Below are 9,415 nucleotides of genomic sequence, written 5' to 3'. Positions count from 1 at the left end.
CAACCACCACGGAAAAAACTATCGCAGTTTTACGAACCATATTCGCCAGGAATGGGCTGCCTGAACAGATTTGCTCTGACAATGGACCACAGTTTGTGTCTGAAGAGTTCCGGAGGTTCTTAAAGAACAATGGTGTTAAGCATTACACATCTGCCCCATATCATCCAGCCACTAACGGATTGGCCGAGAGGTTTGTCCAAACATTCAAGGAGGCTATCAAGGCAATGTGTAATGAAGATATACCCCGACAACACAAGGTGGACAACTTCTTGTTTGCCTACCAGAATGCGACACATGCGGTTACCAACCAAACTCCAGCCATGATGTTCTTCAATCGAAGACTACGATGCCGCTTGGATTTGGTTAAGCCAAACGTCCGAAGAGATGTGGAGAACAGGCAGTTTCAGAATATGAATGAAAGGCCGACCAGGAGTTTTAAGATAGGTCAACCAGTTTTGGCCCGGGATTACTGCACTGAGAAATGGCAGCCAGGAATGATTTGTACATGACAAGGACCTCTCATGTATACCGTGGACGTTGGGGAGAGCATTGTAAGATGCCATGCTGACCAGATTCTAGAGTCACTGGAAAATATAAACTCCACACCACGATCTGATACACCTGGTAATGAAATCGATGTTCCAATTGCAGCTACCGCAGAACCGATAATATTGGAAGCAGATGAACCAAACAACGACATTGATTCCGAATCAACATTGCCAGAAGAACCTGATACTCCAAAGAGGCATTATCCAGACAGAATTAGGAAGCCTCCTCAAAGACTGAACTTATAATTGCTTAAACTTAACCAATGTATCTAGCAACAGTAATTGTGATTGTAATTCGTTATCATTTATTTGTTAAATGAATGTTATGTACTGTTTACCTAAAAGGGGAGGAATTGTTGTATGTGTACCTTTAAGAGAATAACTGATCTCAGACTGCAGTACCGGCAGTGACTACCCCTGTATAAAAGGCGCTAGAGAGCCTCTGTTGTTTAGTTTCGTTTATGCCTTTCACCAGTAAAGTCCTGTTTGTTTTCTCTCCTGCTAGTCCGTGTCTCAATCATTCACGGACGTAACACTTTCGAAGAGATGTTTATGGTGGTTGTGGACGCTCGTAGCAAGTGGCCGGAGGTCACTGTGATGAGGCCTACCATGGCAGAGAAAACAATTGAGAAACTTGGTGAGATGTTCAGCCGTTATAACTCACCAGAACAACTCGTAAGTGACAACGGTCCACAATTTGTATCACAGGAGTTTGCAACCATCCTGCATGTGAATGGTGTCCAACACATCAGGTCTGCGCCCTATCTTCCCTCTACTAACGGCCAGGCAGAAAGGTTCGTGCAAACTTTGAAGCACGCCTTGAAGGCATCGCAAGGTCAGGGCTCAATCCACCAACGTCTGAACAGCTTCCTGTTGTCCTACAGGAACAAGTTGCATGCCACAACCAAAACTTCCCCCACTTCGCTCATGATGAAGAGGCAGTTGCGGACAAGTTTTGACTTGCTTAAACCTCCAAGGGCAGAGCAGGTTGTCCATCATCAACAACAAGCTGAAGTTGAAAAGAGAGAGAAGGTTTCATCCGGGAGAGCACGTCCTAGCTCGAAACTACAACACTGGACCGAAATGGGTTCCTGCTATGGTGATCGCGCAGACAGGCCCTGTGTCTTACATGGTTGAGACTGCTGAGGATGTCATCTGGAAAAGACACACAGATCAACTGTTGCTAGGAGCAGAGACAGCCACAGAGGCTCCAACGGCTGGTTGGCCTGAACTGTTTCCGGATGATACCGCAAACCAGCATCCTTTGCCACAGTGCTCTTCTCCAACACAGGAAGTCAAAGAGACTGTTCCAGCTGTGCAAACTCCTGACTTTTGACTGACGCAGGCACCTTCTCTATCAAGGCCTGTGTCAATGCCTACTGCTGTGGAAGCCAGCGATGACCGCCGGTATCCTGACAGAGAGCGGCGGCCTCCAAGACGCTTGGATCTGTAGGCTTGGTGACTTACCCACAAGACTGGGGCAGAATAAACCCCAGGGTAAAGTCAAGGGTTGAGGCAGTCTACCTCTACCCTAGGTTAGTTGAGTGCATTGAAAGTAACTTACCTGTTGAGGAATAATGTGAACCTTCCATTTAAGAGGGGAGGAATATGTTATGTATTGTGTGTTCTCCTCCCACCTGTGGTGGCGCTGTCACAGCAGATAAATGGTTGGGTGTTCTCTTGGTTAAGTTTAGCTCTCTTTGTTCGGAGCTCTCCAGAACTTCCCTTTCCCTTCCAATAAAGCACTTCGTGTTTGAACTTCTGAGTTCTAATTGTGTCTAGGTAAAAAGGTACCGACACAACAACACTGAACACAGGGCCCGCACAGAACAAAGGGCCCACACTGAAGACGGTGCCCCCACTGAACACAGGGCCCTCACTGAACACAGGGCCCGCTTTGAACACAGGGCCTAGACTGAACCACAGGGCCCGCACTGAACACAGGGCCCTCATTGAACACAGGGCCCGCACTGAACACAGGGCCCGCACTGAACACAGGGCCCCAGAACACAGGCCCCGCACTGAAAGTGTAGAGAGAGGAGGTGAATGGGAGTTGGGGCAGGTGAGAGAAGATAACGAGGGGGATGTGTAGAGAGAGGGTGAAGGGTAAGGAAGAGAGAGACAGGCAAAGAGGGGGAAGTACAGGGGAATTGAACGGAAAGAGAGGGATTGGGAAGGGCGAGAGGGCAAGAGAGCCTGTTCTCGTGTTGGTCTCGGAGCAGTTTCATGCTTAAAAGTAAACATGCTGTGAATAAACAAATTTGCACAGGCCCCAGTGAGATTTGAACTCACGACCCCTGGTTTAAACAAGACCAGTGCTCTAACCCCTGAGCTATGGAGCCACCTGTATTAGATTGCTTCGCATTCCGGTTAGTGCTGTGCATTTGAAGAATGAGGCAGGGCGCAGTTCACCACTCAGATTGTATCTCATCCCCCGATACCTGCCTCAGGCTCTTCAATAGTCACCTCTCAACAACAATAGAGCAACTTTCACGTACTAAAACATCCCAAGGCAACTCAGTTACACTCTATCTCTCTCTCAGTCTCTCTGCCTCCTTCATTCTATATTTCTCCCTCTTTGTGTCTCTACCACTCTCTCTCTATCTTTCTGTCACTCCCTTTCTACCTCTTTCTCTTTTTCTCTGTGTCTCTCTCACTTTCTCTCTCTCTCTCTGTTACTGTTACTCTCTCTCTCTCCCCTTCGCCCTTCCTCAGTCTCATTGCTCTTCCTCCATCTGCCCTTCTCTCATCTATTCTCTCGCTCTCTCCCCTTCTCAGTCTGTCTCTTCCCCCCTTCCACCTCTCTCCTTCCCCTTTCTCTACCTCCTTCCCTCTTTCCCCTTCCCTTCATTCTTCTCTTCCCTCCCCCTCTCCCCTTCTAACTCTGTCACTCACTCTTCCCTCTATCTCTGTTTCCCCTCTCTCATTTCCCCCTCCTCCATCTGCCCCTCTCTCCCCTTCCCCTCACTCTATCTCGCCTTCCCGCTCTCGGCACTCCTCCTCTCCAACTCCCCCTTCCTCCATCCGCCTGTCTCTCCCCTTCCCCTCGTTCTCCCTCCCTCTTCTTCCTCTTCTCGTCCTCTCTCCTTTTTTCACGCTGTCTCTCCGCTTCGCACCTCTCTCCTTCCAGCTCTCCACTTCCCCTCTCTCTATCTCCTTCCCTTTTCTCTCTCCCCTACACACTCTCTCCCCATCCGCCTCTCCCTTTCCTCCTTCTACTCTCCCCAAGAGGAAAGGACAGAGTGAGAGGGGGAAAGAGAGAAGAAAGGGTAGAGAGTAGGAGGAAGGGAAGTGGTGAGAGAGAGGGGAAAGTGTCGATAGCGGAGGTGAAGGGGAGGTGGGGAAGGTGAGAGAGAGGCGGAGGGAGAGAGAGGGTTCTTTGCAGCTGAGAGCGAGAGTCCCGAAGGCTGTGTTGCCTACCTGGTGCCAGGGTTAAGGACATCTCCTCTGGGCTAGAGAGAAACTTGGAGTGGGAGGGGGAGGATCCAGTTGTCGTGGTCCATGTTGGTACCAATGACATAGATAGGACAAGGAAAGAGGTTCTGCTGAGGGAGTATGAGCAGCTAGGGGCCAAATTAAAAAACAGAACCACAAGGGTAATAATCTCTGGATTACTACCTGAGCCACGAGCAAATTTGGCTAGGGTAAATAAAATCAGAGAGTTAAATGCGTGGCTCAAAGACTGGTGTGGGAGAAATGGGTTTTGCTTCTTGGGACACTGGCACCAGTACTGGGACGGGAGAGAGCTGTTCCGTTGGGACAGACTTCACTTGGCCAGTGCTGGGACTAGAATTCTGGCGAATTGAATAACTAGGGCAGTAGAGAGGGCTTTAAACGAATTTGTGGGGGGGAGGTTTCAAGAGAGCGAAAAAGTAAAAATGTCAGCGGAGACGGCAATAGAGCAAGGTAGCAGTGGGGGAATTAATAACCAGAGCGTGTCAGGAAGGGACAGAATGTATAAAGCTAAAGGTAAAGTAGTAAAGGGGGTAAAAGCAGGAATAAATTGACACAAAACATATTTAAAAGTTCTTTATCTGAATGCATGCAGCATTCGTAACAAAATAGACGAGTTGATGGTAGAAATAACTACACATGGGTATGATCTGGTGGCCATTACAGAAACATGGCTGCAAGCTGACCATGACTAGGAACGAAACATCCAGGGATATTTGACAATTAGGAAGGACAGACAGGAATGAAAGGGAGGTGGGGTGGCTATGTTAATAAAGGATGGAATCACTGCAATATTGAGAAATGATATTAGGTCAAAGGATCAGGATAGTGAAACAGTTTGGGTGGAGATAAGGAAAAATAAGGGGAAAAAGTCACCAGTGGGCGTAGTCTATCGGCCTCCTAACAGTTGCAACTCTATTGGTCGGAGTATAAATCAGGAAATAGTTGGGGCTTGTAATAAGGGAACAGCTATAATCATGGGGGATTTTAACTTTCATATTGACTGGACAAATCAAATTGGGCAGGGCAGCCTTGAGGAAGAGTTTATAGAGTGCATTAGGGATGGGTTCCTTGAGCAGTATGTTACTGAACCAACCAGGGGGCAGGCAATCTTAGATCTGGTGCTGTGTAATGAGACAGGATTAATAAAAAATGTCCCAGGAAAGGATCCCCTTGGAATGAGTGATCATAACATGGTTGAATTCCAAATTCAGTTGGAGGGTGAGAGATTTGGATCTCAAACCAGCATATTAAGCTTAAATAAAGGAGACTATGAAGGTATGAGGGCAGAGTTGACTAAAGTGGACTGGGAAAATAGATTAAGGTGTAAGACGGTACATGAGCAGTGGTGTACATTCAAGGAGATATTTCACAACTTTCAAGAAAAATATATTCCACTGAGGAAAAAGGGGCGTAAAAGAAAAGACAGCCATCCGTGGCTAAGTGAAGTAATAAAGGAGAGTATCCGACTGAAAACAAGGACATATAAAGTAGCCAAATCTACTGGTAGGATAGAAGATTGGGAAGCATTTAAAAGCCAGCAAAGAATAACTAAAAGATTAATTAAGAAAGGGAAGATAGATTATGAAAGTAAACTAGCAATAAACATAAAAACAGATAGCAAGAGTTTCTGCAGCTATATAAAAAGAAAAAGGGTGGCTAAAGTGAATGTTGGTCCCTTAGAGGACGAGACCGGGAAATTAGTGGTGGGGAACATGGAGATGGCAAAAACGCTGAACAAATATTTTGTATCAGTCTTTACAGTAAAGGACACTAAAAATATCCCAACACTGGACAAACAGGGGGCTATAGGGGGGGAGGAGCTAAACATGATTAAAATCACTAAGGAGATGGTACTCAGTAAGATAATGGGACTAAAGGCGGATAAATCCCCTGGACCTGATGGCTTACATCCTAGGGTCTTGAGAGAAGTAGCGGTAGGGATTGCGGATGCATTGGTGGTAATTTTCCAAAACTCCCTGGATTCAGGAAAGGTCCCAGCAGATTGGAAAACTGCTAATGTAACGCCCTTATTTAAAATGAGAGGTAGACAAAAGGCTGGAAACTATAGACCAGTTAGCCTAACATCTGTGCTTGGTAAAATGTTGGAGTCCATTATTAAGGACGCAGTAACAGGACATTTGGATAAGCATAATTTAATCGGACAGAGTCAGCATGGTTTTATGAAGGGGAAGTCATGTTTGACAAATTTGCTCGAATTCTTTGAGGACGTAACAAATAGGGTGGATAAAGGGGAACCAGTGGATGGAGTGTATTTGGACTTCCAAAAGGTATTTGACAAGGTGCCACACAAAAGATTATTGCACAAGATTAAAAAAATCACGGGATTGGGGGTAATATACTGGCATGGGTGGAAGATTGGCTATCTAACAGAAAACAGAGAGTTGGGATAAATGGTTCATTCTCGGGTTGTCAATCAGTAACTAGTGGTGTTCCACAGGGGTCAGTGCTGGGACCCCAACTCTTTACAATCTATATTAACGATTTGGAGGAGGGGACCAAGTGCAACATATCCAAGTTTGCAGATGATACAAAGATGGGAGGGAAAGCAGTGAGTGAGGAGGACATAAAAAACCTGCAAAAGGACATAGACAGGCTATGTCAGTGGGCAGAAATTTGGCAGATGGAATCTAATGTTGGAAAGTGTGAGGTTATGCACTTTGGCAGAAAAAATCAAAGAGCAAGTTCTTATCTAAATGGAGAGAAACTGCAAAGTGCTACAGTACAAAGGGATCTGGGGGTCCTGGTGCATGAAACACAGAAGGTTAGTATGCAGGTACAGCAGGTGATCAGGAAGGCCAATGGAATCTTGGCTTTTATTGCACGGGGAATGGAGTATAAAAGCAGGGAAGTCTTGCTTCAGTTATAAAGGGTACCGGTGAGGCCACACCTGGAATACTGCGTACAGTTTTGGTTTCCATATTTAAGAAAAGATATACTTGCCCTCGAGGCAGTTCCGAGAAGGTTCACTTGGTTGATTCCAGAGATGTGGGGCTTGACTTATGAGGAAAGGTTGAGTAGGTTGGGCCTCTACTCATTAGAATTCAGAAGAATGAGAGACGAACTTATCGAAACATAGAAGATTGTGAGGGGGCTTGATCGGGTGGATGCGGTGAGGATATTTCCACTGATGGGTGAGACTAGAACTAGGGGGCATCATCTTAGAATAAGGGGCTGCCCTTTTAAAACTGAGATGAGGAGAAACTTCTTCACTCAGAGGGTAGTAAATCTATGGAATTTGCTACCTCAGAGAGCTGTGGAAGCTGCGACATTAAATAAATTTAAAATGGAGATAAACAGTTCCCTAGCTGATAAGGGAATTAGGGGTTACAGGGAGCGGGCAGGGAAGTGGACGTGAGTCTAGGTTCAGATCAGCCATGATCCTATTGAACGGCGGAGAAGGCCCAAGGGGCCGTATGGCCTACTCCTGCTTCTTATGTTCTTATTAGGGTTAAATAGCAAGGGGGATGTGTAAGGAAGAGAGAGACGGGCAAAGAGGGGGAGTACAGGGGAATTGAACGGAAGGAGAGGGAGAGGTGGAGATTGGGAAGGGAGAGAGTGTCTGTTTCTTGTGTTGGTCTCGGAGCTCCTTCATACTTAAAAGTAAACATATTGTGAATTAACAAATTTGCACAGGCACCTGTGAGATTTGAACTCACAACCCCTACAGTTTACAAGAACATGCTCTAACCCCTAAGCCATGGAGCCATGAATACTGTATTGCTTTTCATTCCAGTTAGTGCTGTGTGTTTGAAGAATGAGGCAGGACGCAGTTCACCACTCAGATTGTGTTTCATCCCCCGATACCTGCCTCAGGCTCTTCAATAGTCACCTCTCAACAACAATAGAGCAACTTTCACGTACTAAAACGTCCCAAGGCAACTCAGTTACACTCTCTCTCTCTCAGTCTCTCTGCCTCCTTCTTTCTATATTTCTCACTCTTTGTGTCTCTACCACTCTCTCTCTATCTTTCTGTCACTCTCTCTCACTCCCTCTTCCCTCGATCTCCTTCCCTCCCCTCCCACTTTGTCTCCCCTGTTTCCCCTCTCTCAGCCTCCTTCTTTCTATATTTCTCACTCTTTGTGTCTCTACCACTCTCTCTCTAGCTTTCTGTCACTCTCTCTCACTCCCTCTTCCCTCGATCTCCTTCCCTCCCCTCCCACTTTGTCTCCCCTGTTTCCCCTCTCTCAGCCTCCTTCTTTCTATATTTCTCACTCTTTGTGTCTCTACCACTCTCTCTCTATCTTTCTGTCACTCTCTCTCACTCCCTCTTCCCTCGATCTCCTTCCCTCCCCTCCCACTTTGTCTCCCCTGTTTCCCCTCTCTCATTTCCCCCTCCTCCATCTGCCTCTCTCATTTCCCCCTCCTCCATCTGCCTCTCTCTCCCCTTCCCGCTCTCGGCATCCCCCTCTCCGACTCCCCCTTCCTCCATCTGCCTCTCTCTCCCCTTCCTCCATCTGCCTCTCTCTCCCCTTCCCGCTCTCGGCATCCCCCTCTCCGACTCCCCCTTCCTCTCTCTCCCCTTCCTCCATCTGCCTCTCTCTCCCTTTCCCCTCGCTCTCTCTCGCCTTCCCACTCTCAGCATTCCCCCTTCCTCCAACCGCCTCTCTCTCCCTTTCCCCTCGTTCTCCCTCCCTCTTCTTTCTCTTCTCTCCCTCTCTCCTCCTTTCACGCTGTCTCTCCGCTTCCCACCTCTCTCCTTCCAGCTCTCCACTTCCCCTCTCTCTATTTCCTTCCCTTTTCTCTCTCCCCTACACACGCTCTCTCCCTTTCGCCTCTTCTCTCCCCATCCTCCTCTCCCTTTCCTCCTTCGACTCTCCCCAAGTGGAAAGGACAGAGTGAGAGGGGGAAAGAGAGAGGAAAGGGGAGAGAGTAGGAGGAAGGGAAGTGGTGAGAGAGAGGGGAAAATGTAGAGAGAGGCTCGATAGGTAGAGAGAGGGCTAAGGAAGAGAGAGACAGGCAAAGAGGGGGAGTACAGGGGAATTGAATGGAAGGAGAGGGAGAGGTGGAGATTGGGAAGGGAGAGAGAGCCTGATCTTGTGTTGGCCTCAGAGCTTTTTCATACTTAAAAGTAAACATGCTGTGAAGTAACAAATTTGCAGAGGCCCCAGTGAGATTTGAACTCACGATCCCTGGTTTACAAGACCAGTGCTCTAACCACTGAGCTATGGAGCCACCTGCACTGGAACGTTTCTCATTCCAGTTAGTGCTGTGTGTTTGAAGAATGAGGCAGGGCGCAGTTCACCACTCAGATTGTGTCTCATCCCCCGATACCTGCCTCAGGCTCTTCAATAGTCACCTCTCAACAACAATAGAGCAAATTTCACGTACTAAAACGTCCCAAGGCAACTCAGTTACACTCTATCTCTCTCAGTCTCTCTGCCTCCTTCTTT

General features: G+C 47.3%; 2 non-coding genes across 2 annotated transcripts; both read right to left on the bottom strand.

Moving 5' to 3' along the window:
- Window positions 1-2,815: 2,815 nt before the first annotated feature.
- On the bottom strand, window positions 2,816-2,890 carry trnat-ugu (transfer RNA threonine (anticodon UGU)). The gene has a single exon. It is a non-coding gene; the product is annotated as a tRNA-Thr (tRNA).
- Window positions 2,891-9,124: 6,234 nt separating this feature from the next.
- Window positions 9,125-9,197, bottom strand: trnat-ugu (transfer RNA threonine (anticodon UGU)). The gene has a single exon. It is a non-coding gene; the product is annotated as a tRNA-Thr (tRNA).
- Window positions 9,198-9,415: the final 218 nt, after the last annotated feature.

This window comes from Somniosus microcephalus, unplaced genomic scaffold (assembly GCF_052327205.1).
Source record: "Somniosus microcephalus isolate GS21.2 unplaced genomic scaffold, FLI_Smic_1.0 unresolved_chr2, whole genome shotgun sequence".
NCBI lineage: Eukaryota > Metazoa > Chordata > Chondrichthyes > Squaliformes > Somniosidae > Somniosus > Somniosus microcephalus.
The sequence above is the reverse complement of the archived record's forward strand: the minus strand, read 5'-3'. Positions and strand labels throughout refer to the sequence as shown.